The following is a 13,421-nucleotide window of genomic DNA, read 5'->3' on the forward strand; positions in this document are numbered from 1 at the left end:
CAAAAACAAAAAAAAGGAGAACATCGTAGCTGAGAAATTTCCTTTCAACGCAATCACTGATTTCTTACCTTTTTGCACTTTAGTGATATTTTTTTGCTACCGAAAAATACACAAAACACACAGTTTTTTAAAACAATATTTGTACACTATTTTATTCAGTAAAGAATTCACTCCAGCACTGATATCAATTTTACTTAATGTTTACACACCACACGAAAACAAAGGACCTACTATAACGTACAAAGTTCGACACCTTTAAACGAAACTAGTTCATCCCATTTACACTGTATTTTGTACACTTGTATAAATACTTTCGAAGTATTCAATAGAAACCGATGCTCATGATTTAGTTGCATAAAACTAATGCAATCACACTTAAAACATACATATAGACACAATCACTACACAAAATCACTACAGCACTTCGCCGATCGAGATCTGCACACAACACGCCCGCTCCTAATCTAAACACAATACGTCCACGAAGCGTTCCCCAGATAGCAAAGCCGAAGGCCTTTGTATGGGAGCCATGGCGCTGATCAAGGCTCACTTTTTCGCGCGCATAAAGCAAAAAGTGCGCGAAGGCGAAAAAAAACCCGAAAGCGCTTCGTGTCCTCTCTCGTGTTTCTAGTTTTATTCTCTCTCGCATGTCATCACTCTCTCCCAGTTTTTCGGATTGAAATGAGAATTCACTCTCTTGATTTGGTTGCGGCAGTCTAGCTGCTTCACACTCTTTATTCTCTTCTTTTTGCAGTTCCCACAAGAGGATTCACACATGTGTTCTCACATACTTACATACACACACACGGTGGTTGGAAGCCTGGTGCGGCTGTTTCCAATTCTGCCTTTTCTTCTTCCCTCTTCACACCGCGCTGGAGCCCGTGGTGGTGCGCGTGTTCAGCCTGCTTGGTTCAGGAAAGATGTCATCAGATTTGGCGCGCCTCAACCGCGGTGTTGTATGAAGGCTGTTGATGAAAATACACAATTAATAGACACACTTTGTTAAAAAGATTACACTTCATTTAAAGATGTAACAAACTTACCTTTGTGCTTGAGGATCAATTGAAACTTGAACGCCTGTGCACACAGTGTCACACTTTTTAAGTAGTTTGAGGAACAGCTAGCGGTAGCAGCACACATCTGAAACTTGTAATGTGCAAAACATTGCATATTAGAATAATATTAGAATTAGAATAAATGTCACATAGCACTAGACACTTAGAAAAGGACACTTACCCAAACAATTAGATGATAAAAATTCGTCGTCCGATGAAGCAGAAAGAACACCGCGGATGGCGCAGTATGGAAAGTGTTTCACGCAGGAAAAATAGTTCACGCAGCACACAAACACACACTCTCACATCCACGGTTCAGAGCACACTGAAGTCGCTCTTTGGCTTGGATGGAAAAGAGCTAACACCCTGATGAGTGCGATGGAAGAAAATGACGTGTGTTCAACAGGGATGGGTAGAATCCAACACACGAAGTGTGCAGGAGAATTCTCTTCGTGTGGCAAGAGAGAATTGACAAACACCCTGATGAGCGAGAACGCAACAAACGTTGTAGAATGTAGAAACGGGATAGGAATAGTAAGCGAAGGCAGTTTGTGGACATGAGGGGGTTGAAACTGGGAGAAAAAAGCTTCGGTTGCTACTTGGGTCAGCGTCTCCGATGTCGCCTCATTCAAAGCACCAGGGCCAACTGCGACCAATCGACTCGGTGGCATCACATCCAAGTCAGTATCCGCAATGAGACCTCCCTTCCGAGGCAACAGTCATTCGATCGTTCGTCTGGCATTAGCTGAAACTAAAGAAAGAAAAAAAACGTATGCTTGTAGTTATAATCCAACTCACCCGTGCATTAGAAGCATTTTCACGGCGACAAAGACTGTCGGTAACGTTTGCTGGATCTTGCTGTGCGCTTGCCAATTGAGTGCACATTTCGCATTGCCCATTACGTGGACATCAAGGTGGCCATCATACTGCCCGGCGACGACGGCTCCTTAAATATAGCCGATGGAGACATGTCGCGGCAGAAGGTGTACCACACGTTTATCGGCTCGCGTCGTGCTGGATGGCGCCGGAGGAGATGGAGCGGGACCACGGATACGGCTTCTAGTCGTTCGGCATTACCGCGATCGAGATGGCGACCGGAACTGTGCCGTACCACAACTACCCGCAGATGAAGGTGATGATGCTGACGCTGCCGAACGATCAGTCCACGATCGATACCGACGCGGACAACAAGGGCCTGTACCAGGCGTGCGGCAAGACGTTTCGCAAACTGATCACCGAATGATTGTAAATGTAATTGTCCAAGCGTCCAACGGCGAGCGAGCTTTGTATGCTTTTTAACTATAGAAAAAAAAACAGTGGTTAAAAAAATAAACGCGAGGAGTTTTTGATACCGTGCGGATTACATTCATTATCAACTTACCTTGTTTTCCATGATCAAACATTGTTTAGTTTGATTGCGGGCATTCTTTCTTCCCTCTTTCTAACTATCGCCGGCTCAACACGGTTGCACAACAGCTGCATAGAAAATACCGCTTTAATTGATTTAATATTACAAATATTAGCTATGCTTTACTTACCCTAAACGGCTTTCAGGCGTGCGAAGTCGATTCTACCACCATTTATAATTTTTAGGCTGTTTATTTTACACATTACACACAACATTTTCATCACCGATGTAGCCTTTTTTTAATCATTCGCCGTTGTACATCGTGAGAGCTATCGTTCGGTTCAAAATGTAAACAAACTTTAATTTTTGAATATTTGACAGATTGCATGACCGATCAACCGCACACTATCTCGTTTTTCTTGTCAGGGCTGCTTCGATTGCCATAGGGGGGGCCTTAAAAAATCTTTTACCGTTTCACAAGTAGGTCGTTTCGGATAGTTTTGGTAGTAGTTTTTTTGTGTTTTGGGTTAGGTTTTTGATGTAATAAGCAGGACCACTGCCCTCGCGATCAGTGTTTTTTCGATATATTAACAATTTTACGGTCTTCTTTCGCCGTGGTCTTCTGAAGACGTCCGGTTGACTTGCGCGTTTCGGTTGTCCAAGCGCGTTTCGGTTGTCTAAGCGCGTTTCGGTTGTCCGAATATATATATATATATATATATATATATATATATATATATATATATATATATATATATATATATATATATATATATATATATATATATATATATATATATATATATATATATATATATATATATATATATATATATATATACAAACACACGCACACACACACACACACACACACACACACACACACACACACACACACACACACACACACACACACACACACACACACACACACACACACACACACACACACACACACACACACACACACACACACACACACACACACACACACACTCACTCACTCACTCACACACACACACGCTTACACACACACACACACACACACACACACACACACACACACACACACACACACACACACACACACACACACACACACACACAAACACACACACACACACACACACACACACACAAACACACACAAACACAAGTAACGTGGCAAAACAATCAGCTGTCAAATCGGCATAGTCAGACGTGTTTACGTATAGCTCCGTGATTTATTTTCCGTATTTCGGTTATTTTAACAAACAATCAGTTTTCTATAAGTAAAAAAGTTGTGTAGTGAGCTTGCCCGCAACGTATTATACATACTTTTAGCAATTGGGCTAGTTCTTCTTCAATTGCTCGTCGGTCGCATCACCCGCGTAGTGCGTCTATTAACCGGTCAAGGCATCGACCTGTGAATTCCTTTTCAAAATGGAGCATACTTGCAACTCTTGCGCAACCGAGATCACCGAAGACCTGATTAGCTGTTATATTTGCAACTCACCGTTCCACATCCGCTGTTCGCGCATTCCTGAGAATGCACTGAAGCTAACCAACGAATACCAACAACTCCACTGGTGCTGCCTAGCGTGCAACAATGTGATTATTAATCCTCGCACTAAATACATCAAACAAGCTTTGGCCCAGTCGAGCATACAAACAACAATGGATGCCGTCGCCAATAGTCTCAAATCTGCACTTGAACCTCTAGCAAAAGAAATTCGTACTGGTCTATCGCAGCTTAATGAATCGCAGAAGAGAACACCACTGAGCAGTCACCCTCCTGCCAAATTGCGCAGAGTTTTACCAGCGAAGAGATTATTCTCCGAGTTGGTCAGTGCTACAAACACTTCACCTGCTATCTCGCTTGTCGCCAAAAGAACAACAAACATCAATAACAACAATATCAACAATAACATAGCCGTACCGTCACTAGCTGAGCACAACAATATTAACATCACAAATAACATCACTTCTCGCCAGCCAATTGCTATTTATGGCACGGATAACGATTCTCCAAACCTTCCAACCGTTCAAAACCGCTTTGTACCCAAAATGTGGCTTCATTTAGCTAACATTGCTCCTGGCACTTCCTGTGAACAAGTCGTGGAATCTGTGAAACGACGGCTGGCCACAACCGACGTCATTGCATTTAGCTTGATGGGCAAAAATTTCGACACTACTTTGGCTAGACCGATGTCGTTTAAGGTTCGCATCCCGGCTCACCTTCGTGAAACTGCGTTATCGTCCTCGGTTTGGCCTTCTAATCTACGTGTACGTGAATTTATACTACGTGATAACCGTCCAGCATCATCCCATCCTTTGGCTTGTCTCACACCGATGAATGCACATGAAACCCCACTTCAAAGCATCAATGCAGTGCCTATCGATAATATTCCGAAACCGGCAGAGCAAACCCTCAATGAAAAGCCAAATAGTTCATCACCTAGTAATGTACAACCAATAGTGCACAATATGGAGCATTCACCTATCCCAGCTGATCGTACGGCTCAAAACAATCATCACGAACACAGCTCATGAAGCTTACGCACACAAGAAGCATCAGCCAGTCGCTATTCGCACACTAACACTTCATGTAATGACCACGCACGCACTAACACAGCAACTCACTTGAAAATGTTTTCAGTTCGCGATATTAAAAACATTTCACATGCCAAACCGACTGACACTGCTTTGAAACCATGTGATATACATTTTCACTACCAAAATGTTAGAGGACTACGTACCAAACTCACAGAATTTGGATTGAACACATTGGACGCTAAATATCAGATAATAATACTCACCGAAACCTGGCTTGACAATTCAATTCCATCATCGCTACTGTTTGACCCGGGCTATTCGGTGTATAGATGTGATCGTAGCTTGTCTAATAGTATGCATACTCGTGGTGGTGGCGCACTGATCGCATGCTCATCCTTATTGAACACCCGTGAACTCACTCTACCTCGTAACTCACTTGAGCAAGTGTGGGTTACCGTTCGCCTATCATCTTGCACGATATTCATCGGGACTGTTTACATTCCTCCTAATCGAGCTAACGACACAGATACTCTTACATCTGTGATTGAAAGTGTAAGTGCAATAGTAAACCATGCAAAAACTAATGATCTAATATTTTTGTTTGGAGATTTTAATTTTTCGGCAGTATCGTGGTCACTAGCACAACAAACATTTGGTCACTCATCATCGTTCGCGCACTATGTGGCAAATTCATCATCTTCGGTCAGATCCCGGTTTTTGGATGAAATTAACGCTAGCGATCTTTATCAAATAAGCTGTATCAAAAACTCGCTGAACCGGCAGCTCGACTTAGTATTCGCAAATTTTATTGCCGCAACTTACTGCATCGATTTGCACCCCTGCCCAACACCACTAGTCTCTCCTGACCTGTACCATCCAGCCATCGATTTAACGGTTCGAATTCCAAGCACAATGCCTAATCCTACACTGATGCAAGCAAGTAGACCTAGGATGAATTTTTATAAAACCAATTTTACTCGGCTTGATGAGCTCATAACTAATTTTAATAGCCAGTTCAGAATTAGCCAGTTTAATTCTGTTGATGAAGCTTTATCGATATTTATACGCTTTCTTTTATCCTCGTTTGATTCGTGTGTACCAATTATCACACCAAAGAGCGGCCCTGCTTGGTCTGACCGCCACCTAAAAAAACTTAAAAGAGCTAAGGAAGCTGCATTAAAAAAATATACGAAGTACCGATCACCTGTTAACAAAAGCATATTAAATGAAACAACTCGCTTGTACCGTAGTTACAATAAAATACGCTACGGTGGCTACTTGTCTCGGTTGGAGAAGAATTTTATCAAAAGGCCCAAAGCTCTCTGGAGTTTTCGTAAGAAACACAATAGTACAAATGTGACACCTAAATCGATTTACCACAATGACCGAGCTGGTTCAACTGCTTCAGATATGTGTGATATATTTGCGTGTAGATTCGAGGAGGCATACACAATCTCAACTACTGACGACAATATTATCACCAACGCTTTAATTAATACTCCTAATGATGTCATCGACCTTAATTTAACTAATATATCGCAAGAATCTGTTCTAAATGTGCTCAAAGCAGTCAAGCCCAAAGCTAGTCCCGGCCCAGATGGTATTCCTGCCATCATTCTCAGCCGATGCTGTGAGTCCATTGCGCCGATCTTCACCAAAATTTTTAATTTTTCGCTGCAACAAGGAGAATTCCCCTCTATTTGGAAGAGTTCATGGATAGTCCCCATATTTAAAAAAGGTGACAAGGAAGATGCAGCCAACTATAGAGGCATAACATCACTCAGTGCTGGAGCCAAAGTTTTTGAGAAAGTGATCCAAACAAGTTTACTCACGGCTTCATATCACTATATTAGCCCTCAACAACACGGTTTCGTTCCAAAGCGGTCGACGATTACTAACCTTGTTGACTTTACATCACAATGTCTCCGTAACATGGATAGCAGGATTCAAACAGATGCAGTTTATATGGATTTAAAGGCTGCTTTTGATAGCATCGATCACAACATCCTTTTAGCCAAGATGAACAAGTTGGGACTTGGGCGAAATTTAATATGCTGGTTAGAATCGTACCTTGTCAATCGATCGTATGCTGTATCTTTCTCACGGTGCCATTCAAGGTCTTTCATTGCATCATCTGGTGTGCCACAAGGTAGCAACCTCGGTCCACTACTGTTTGTACTGTTCATCAACGACCCATCGTATGTAGTACCAGCAGCGAATCATTTAATGTATGCAGATGACATTAAAATCTACATGACGATAAAAAATGACACAGACCACTCCGAGCTACAACAATACCTTCTCGATTTTCACCAATGGTGCAATCGAAACCGCCTGAGCCTCTGCATTGAAAAATGCCGAGTCATTTCATTCACACGCGCACGAGAAATTAAGAATACCAGCTACACAGTTAACGGTTTACCAATAGAACGCACTAATACTATGAAGGATCTCGGAGTCATACTTGATTCAAAGCTGTCATTTGACCAGCAAACAGAGGAGGTGATTACCCGAGGTAATCAATTGCTTGGCATGTTGTTTCGGATAACAAGAGATTTCAAAGACCCAGTGTGCATCAAAGCGTTATACTGTGGTATTATCCGCCCGGTACTCGAATACGCCTGTGTCGTCTGGAAGCCCTCAACCCAAAGACTTTCTGAGAGAATAGAATCGATACAGCGTCGCTTATCCCGATACGCAACACGCTTGTTACCTTGGCCACCTGGCAGTCAGTTACCACCTTATGAATCGCGACTTCTGCTCCTCGGACTGCAACCGCTCCACATCCGACGCCGTACCGCACAACAACTATTTGTGGCTGGTTTACTGCAAAATAACATCGACTGTCCTTCCCTACTCCAGCAGTTAAACTTTTACGCGCCTGCTGTTCAGCTTCGCTCTCGTCCGTTACTTGCCCTGAACCGTAGTCGAACTGGATATGGATCTAGAGACCCCCTCAACTCCATGATTAGGGTGTTTAACGAAGTTCGTCATTTGTTTGATTTTGGAACCTCAGTGCAATCCTTTAAAAACTGCCTTAGAAGCGAATTATTAAGATGATCTTACTACTTATTTTAATCTAATATTAGACTTAAGAACATTCACACGGATCCATTGTTATCCATTGAACGAGTAATAAACAAATTAAACAAAATTAAACAAATAAAACAAGTGCACGCGTGCGTTGAAAAAACCAGGGTCCTATCTTAATGTCCGATACTGTACCTGTCATACCGGATCCGATCAAAATTATTCCTAGTTTTGATGGAAATAAAAAAAAATAGTTTTCGTGGATACAAACGGCTAAAAATGCACTGAATTTGTTTAAAGATCGTATTGATCCTTTTCTGTACGAAGTTTATGTCGATGCAGTAAAAAATAAAATAGTAGGGAAGGCAAGAGACTTTATAAGCGCTGAGGGAAAGCCACAAAATATCGAGGAAGTAAAGGGCAAAATAAAAATATTACTAAAATAAAATAAGATAAAATCTCTAGGTGATCGGAAAGCATTTGTCGCTGGACGAAATGATTCATTTTATGGTTAGGTTCAAGCAGCTCCACTACTCGATCTGGAAAGCACGTATACTTTTCTATGCAAATTTGAATCTTTTCCCATTGAAAATAAGCGCACTTATCGCCAACAGAGTTCAAGCAATAATGGGAATTCAAACAGAGTGCAGGAAAGTTATAATGAAAATGGTACAAGATCATATAATTATAATAGCACCGACCCCTCACAACCTCAAACATCTAAATCATTGTTTCAAACTCGTTCATCAAAAACCATGGATACATCGACTGCTAAAACCCGGTTAACGATACACAGAAATGAATTCAATAACAGTGAAACATTTGACTGCAAATAAAACGACGAGGACGAATGTAATAAGATAAGATTTTTGGGAGGCAAGTACAAATCATCCTCCAAAGTAGATTATCTTCCTAATATCTTGTGTGAGAACAGTGTTTCAAAACAGGAACTAAAATTGTTAATAGACTGTGGATCGAACAAAACTTTCATCAAGAAAAGAATCATCTCGTCCGTTGAATTGTGTGAAGAAATAACGATTAAAAATATAACGGGTGACTATTGTATCAAAACAAAAGGTACAATTAATCTACTTGGTCATCGATTACCTGATTAAACTTATTACGAAATGAACTTTCATAACGTTTTCGATGGTATTTTAGGGTCAGAATATTTAGCAAAGACTGGTGGTGTTTTGAACTATAAAAATGAAACATTTACTATAGAAGAAACTTTGGTAAACACCGAGAGCATTTGCCAAGCTAACCATTTTACTTCGCTTTACACCTTCAAACCGATCTCTAATTCTGACATAGCTGCAGCGATCGCCTCGGTACTTGACGCCGTTGATGTGCCGTTACCCTTATTTTCTAAAGCTGAAGTTTCTTCATAATCTCCTTCGATCAGCATGGGTTCTTAAAAAACAGAAGCATCGAAACTAATTTTCTGTCACTGATTTGTTCCTGCTACCCTGCTCTCGACAGTGGAAATCGATGTCTTGTATACTGACTTTCATGCTGCTTTCGATTCCGCCAATCATACTTCACTACTAGCTAAACTAAAAAAAAAAATACGGTGTCCATGACGCATTAGTGCTATGGCTTTCAAGCTATCTAAACAGCAGGGATATCAAGGTGTAGATTAATTCTACGTATTCTACGCCCTTCACTCATACTTCAGGGGTACCGCAAGGGAGCATCCTTGGACCATTGCTGTATATCATTTTCATTAACGACATCGTCAATGTAATTCCTGACTGCCAAAAATTGTTATACGCCGATGAACTAAAGATTTACACAACTGTTTCGGATACCGCTGATTGTCTTCGACTACAAAATTGTCTGTCTAGCTTTATCTCTTGGTGCAAGTTAAATAGCATGAATGTTAATATTAAAAAATGTTCTTTGATAACGTTCGCCAGAAAAAGATCCCTTATTCTTTTTGACTACAAAATAGCTGGCAGTTTAGTTCCGCGGACCTGTTGGCGTTCGCGATTTAGGTGTACAGCTAGATAACCGGTTAAAGTTTGACTGTTGGAACCTTTTCGCAAGGTACCCAACGACCTGTCGTAAACGCGCGTTTTGAAATATGTAAGATATCGGTTCGGATTTCAACCGATCGCGTTCGGTTCGGCAAGAAAAGGATAAGAAGGGTGACAAGACGCGCAGAAGGCCTGTAAACCAAAAGCGGGAATGGAAGACTAATTTTTTGGCAAACGTAGAACAATAAATCGTTTCGGCAAAGAATTTACACCGCGTTGGTTTTCATTTCGCAACATTGACGATCATTTTGAGTTGCGTTTAGCTTAAGCAAATCGTTTGTTAAGTTTTGTGTTACGTGTCGCCAAAGATTTCAAGGACTTCTTTACCCTAAAATAACTGTATTGTGCTAATATAAGACCGATTCTAGAATTTGCTAGCATTTTATGGACACCAACTCAGCAGTACAAAATCGATAGACTAGAAGCAGTTCAAAGAAAACTTTCACGTGCTCTTTAGTACCGTTTACCATGGTCTCGACAATCTGTGTACCCTTCGTATCGTCATAGATGTCTGCTATTCGGATTAGTCTCACTAAAACATAGACGAATGACGGCACAGTGTACTTTTATACATAAGCTTATCTAGCAGGAATCTAAGGCAACATCTCTTATTTAGTAGTGATTTTAGGTGTACGGTATTTGGCTGTAATGATCCACTTTTGAGAATGATTGACTCGTATAGCTCTGTTCACAGCATTGTCGATCCTAGCGTAAGCGTAAATGTAATAAAACAAACTTTGCGAAGCCTTTACTGACGAGTGAAATTCTTATAATTTTTATCAATTTATTTTTGTGGTCAGCTTTTATTTATTTTCTCATGAGTTCAGTGTTTATATTAGTTAGAAATCTAGTATTGAGTTATGGAGGCCAGCATGGCTAGATAACTTTGTTCAATAAATAATTAAATAAATAGTCTATCTTATTCTATTCTTTGCCTTTTTTGAAATATTTTTCCGCTCAAAAGCTATTTAATCATATAGTAACAATAAACACGTTATCAGACAGCGATTGGTTTGTACGAAGCTACCAAGTCCTTTGCATAAATGCTATAATTCAACCCGGATTATACCACGCTAAAAAAAAGCAATCAATTGTGTTTATTATTAGCCCATGCAGTTCATTGCCACTCAATGAAAAAATATTTGGAATAAATGTTAACAATTTCGAAACGATTACCCTGTACCGCTTCAAGATAACGAAAACCTAGACGAACTAGTAATTGAAAAACTTATTACAACAGAACATCTTTCACTGCTAGAAAAAGAGTACATATTGAAAACAATTCTAGACAATCAACAAGTTCTGTTGAAAGAAAATGAAAGACTATCTTCAACCTCTATTATAAAGCATTAAATAATCACAAAAGATAATGAGCCTACATATACAAATTCATATATTTCATATTTCGAAACAGTTACATAACAGACGTTGAAAATCAAATTAAAGAAATGCTTGAAGATGATATCACAATGCTTGAAGATGGACACATTCTAGCAGTTCATTTCCGCACCAATCTGGGTTGTCCCTAAAAAAAAAAAGATTCATCTGGAAAAAGTAAGGATAGAGTAGTCATTGACTCTCTTCTCTTCTTCTTTGGCTTAACAACCGTTGTCGGTCAAGGCCTGCTTGTACCCACTGGTGAAGTGAGCTTGGCTTTCTTTGACTTATTGTTACCATAGCAGGATAGTCAGTCCTACGTATGGGGGCACGGTCTATTTGGGGCGTGAACCTATGACGGGCATGTTGTTTAAGTCGTACGAGTTGACGACTGTACCACCAGACCGGCCCAAAGTCATTGACTACCGCAAAATAAATGAGAAGACTGTAAACTATAGATACCCTATCCCTCAAATAGAAGAGATCCTTGATAACTTAGGAAACTCAACATATTTCTTAACTCTCGACCTTAAATCAGGATTCCACCAAATACAGATGGATCCAGATTATTCGGAAAAAACTGCATTTTCTACGGGTTAAGGGCATTTCGAGTTCACTAGAATGCCTTTTGGCCTGAAAAACGCTCCAGCTAATTTCATACCTTGATTTCAAAGGGCTATGTAGGCATGTGTAAAATGAACGAGAATCGCACCGTTCGAACAGTTCGGTAAAGTGCACGAACGAACGAGGTTCTTAACAAAAAGAACGAGCAGGACTTTTGGAAGAAACTGACTACACCGAACGCGTTCGAACGTTCCGTTCAGTGTTCGACGGCACATATACATGTGGTAATGAAACGTGCAAAATCATATTGCTTTCTCGCTCTTTCTCGCACCGTGCGAACGGGTCGTCAGAGATCAAAATGTACCCTGTTGGTGTTGAAATCGTACCCATAGTCTGCGCCTACACGCGAGGTCCAAAACAGCCGATGTCGTACAAAATCATGAAAAAGTCTGCGCCCTTTTGTTCCGACGTCCTCGTGAAGTTTATCGAGCCGAACCGAATAGTTGTGTTCGAGAAACATGCCCAATCAGCAAAACCGAAGCTATTGGAAAACTTTCCTGTGTGCCAAAGCGAGAGAGCATGTCTTCTTTCTCTAGATTTTGGACGGCACAACGCCGATCGTGTGGCCTATGAACGAAAAACGGGAGAAGGGAAAACCGATATCCTTCGAGTGACACACACGCATGCATCTGCATGCGTATTCCGCTCAACCGAGACTACACATCTCTCTCGATCTCCCATGATTTTTCTGCTATCGCGCTCATCCGGGTGTTAGGCATCCTCAGTCTGTCCAGAACTTTCACTGTGGAAGGATGTGTTGGAGTGATGTGTGATTTCTTGTGCCCCGTACTTTGCTCGTTTACGTTTTGTGCCGTGTTCCTTCTTCTTCAAATATGGAATGATTTATCCTTGTAAATTTCTAAGGTAAGTTTCTTATCCTCGTGTGTGCTTCAATGGATACATTCAACTTACGCTTGTCGTCTAAAAAGTTACAGTGCACGCGCATGTTAATCGACGGTTGCCAACATCCCGCAAAACGATCGACAGAAGGAAAACGGTGTCCGGTTTTAAAATATAAAGGTAAGCGTTTCTATAATCCTATGTGCAAAATATTGTTTAGTTTGTTATAAAAAACATGGATTAATTATTGGTTAATTTTCATCAACAGATTTCATTACAGCTCTTTCGTAGAAGAGCGCACTTCAAGGACGCCTAGGATACGGCTAAACATGCGCAGCACCAGTCCGTGACGTCATTTCCAGACAGGCGCCGGCTGAACACGCGCAGCACCAGTCGAGGATGTCCTAGCGCAGAGGGTAGAGGGAAGAACGAGAGGAAGGGTAACAGAAAGCAATCGCAGCATTTGGAAGGGGTGAAGCATCCTGCCGTATACAGAGTGTGAGTGTGCCAAAACGCATGTGGAAAGAGTAACACCAATAAATAGCATGCGAAAGTGTGCATAAAGCAAAAAGA

This window comes from Anopheles coluzzii, chromosome X, assembly GCF_943734685.1.
Source record: "Anopheles coluzzii chromosome X, AcolN3, whole genome shotgun sequence".
NCBI classification, from domain to species: Eukaryota; Metazoa; Arthropoda; class Insecta; order Diptera; family Culicidae; genus Anopheles; species Anopheles coluzzii.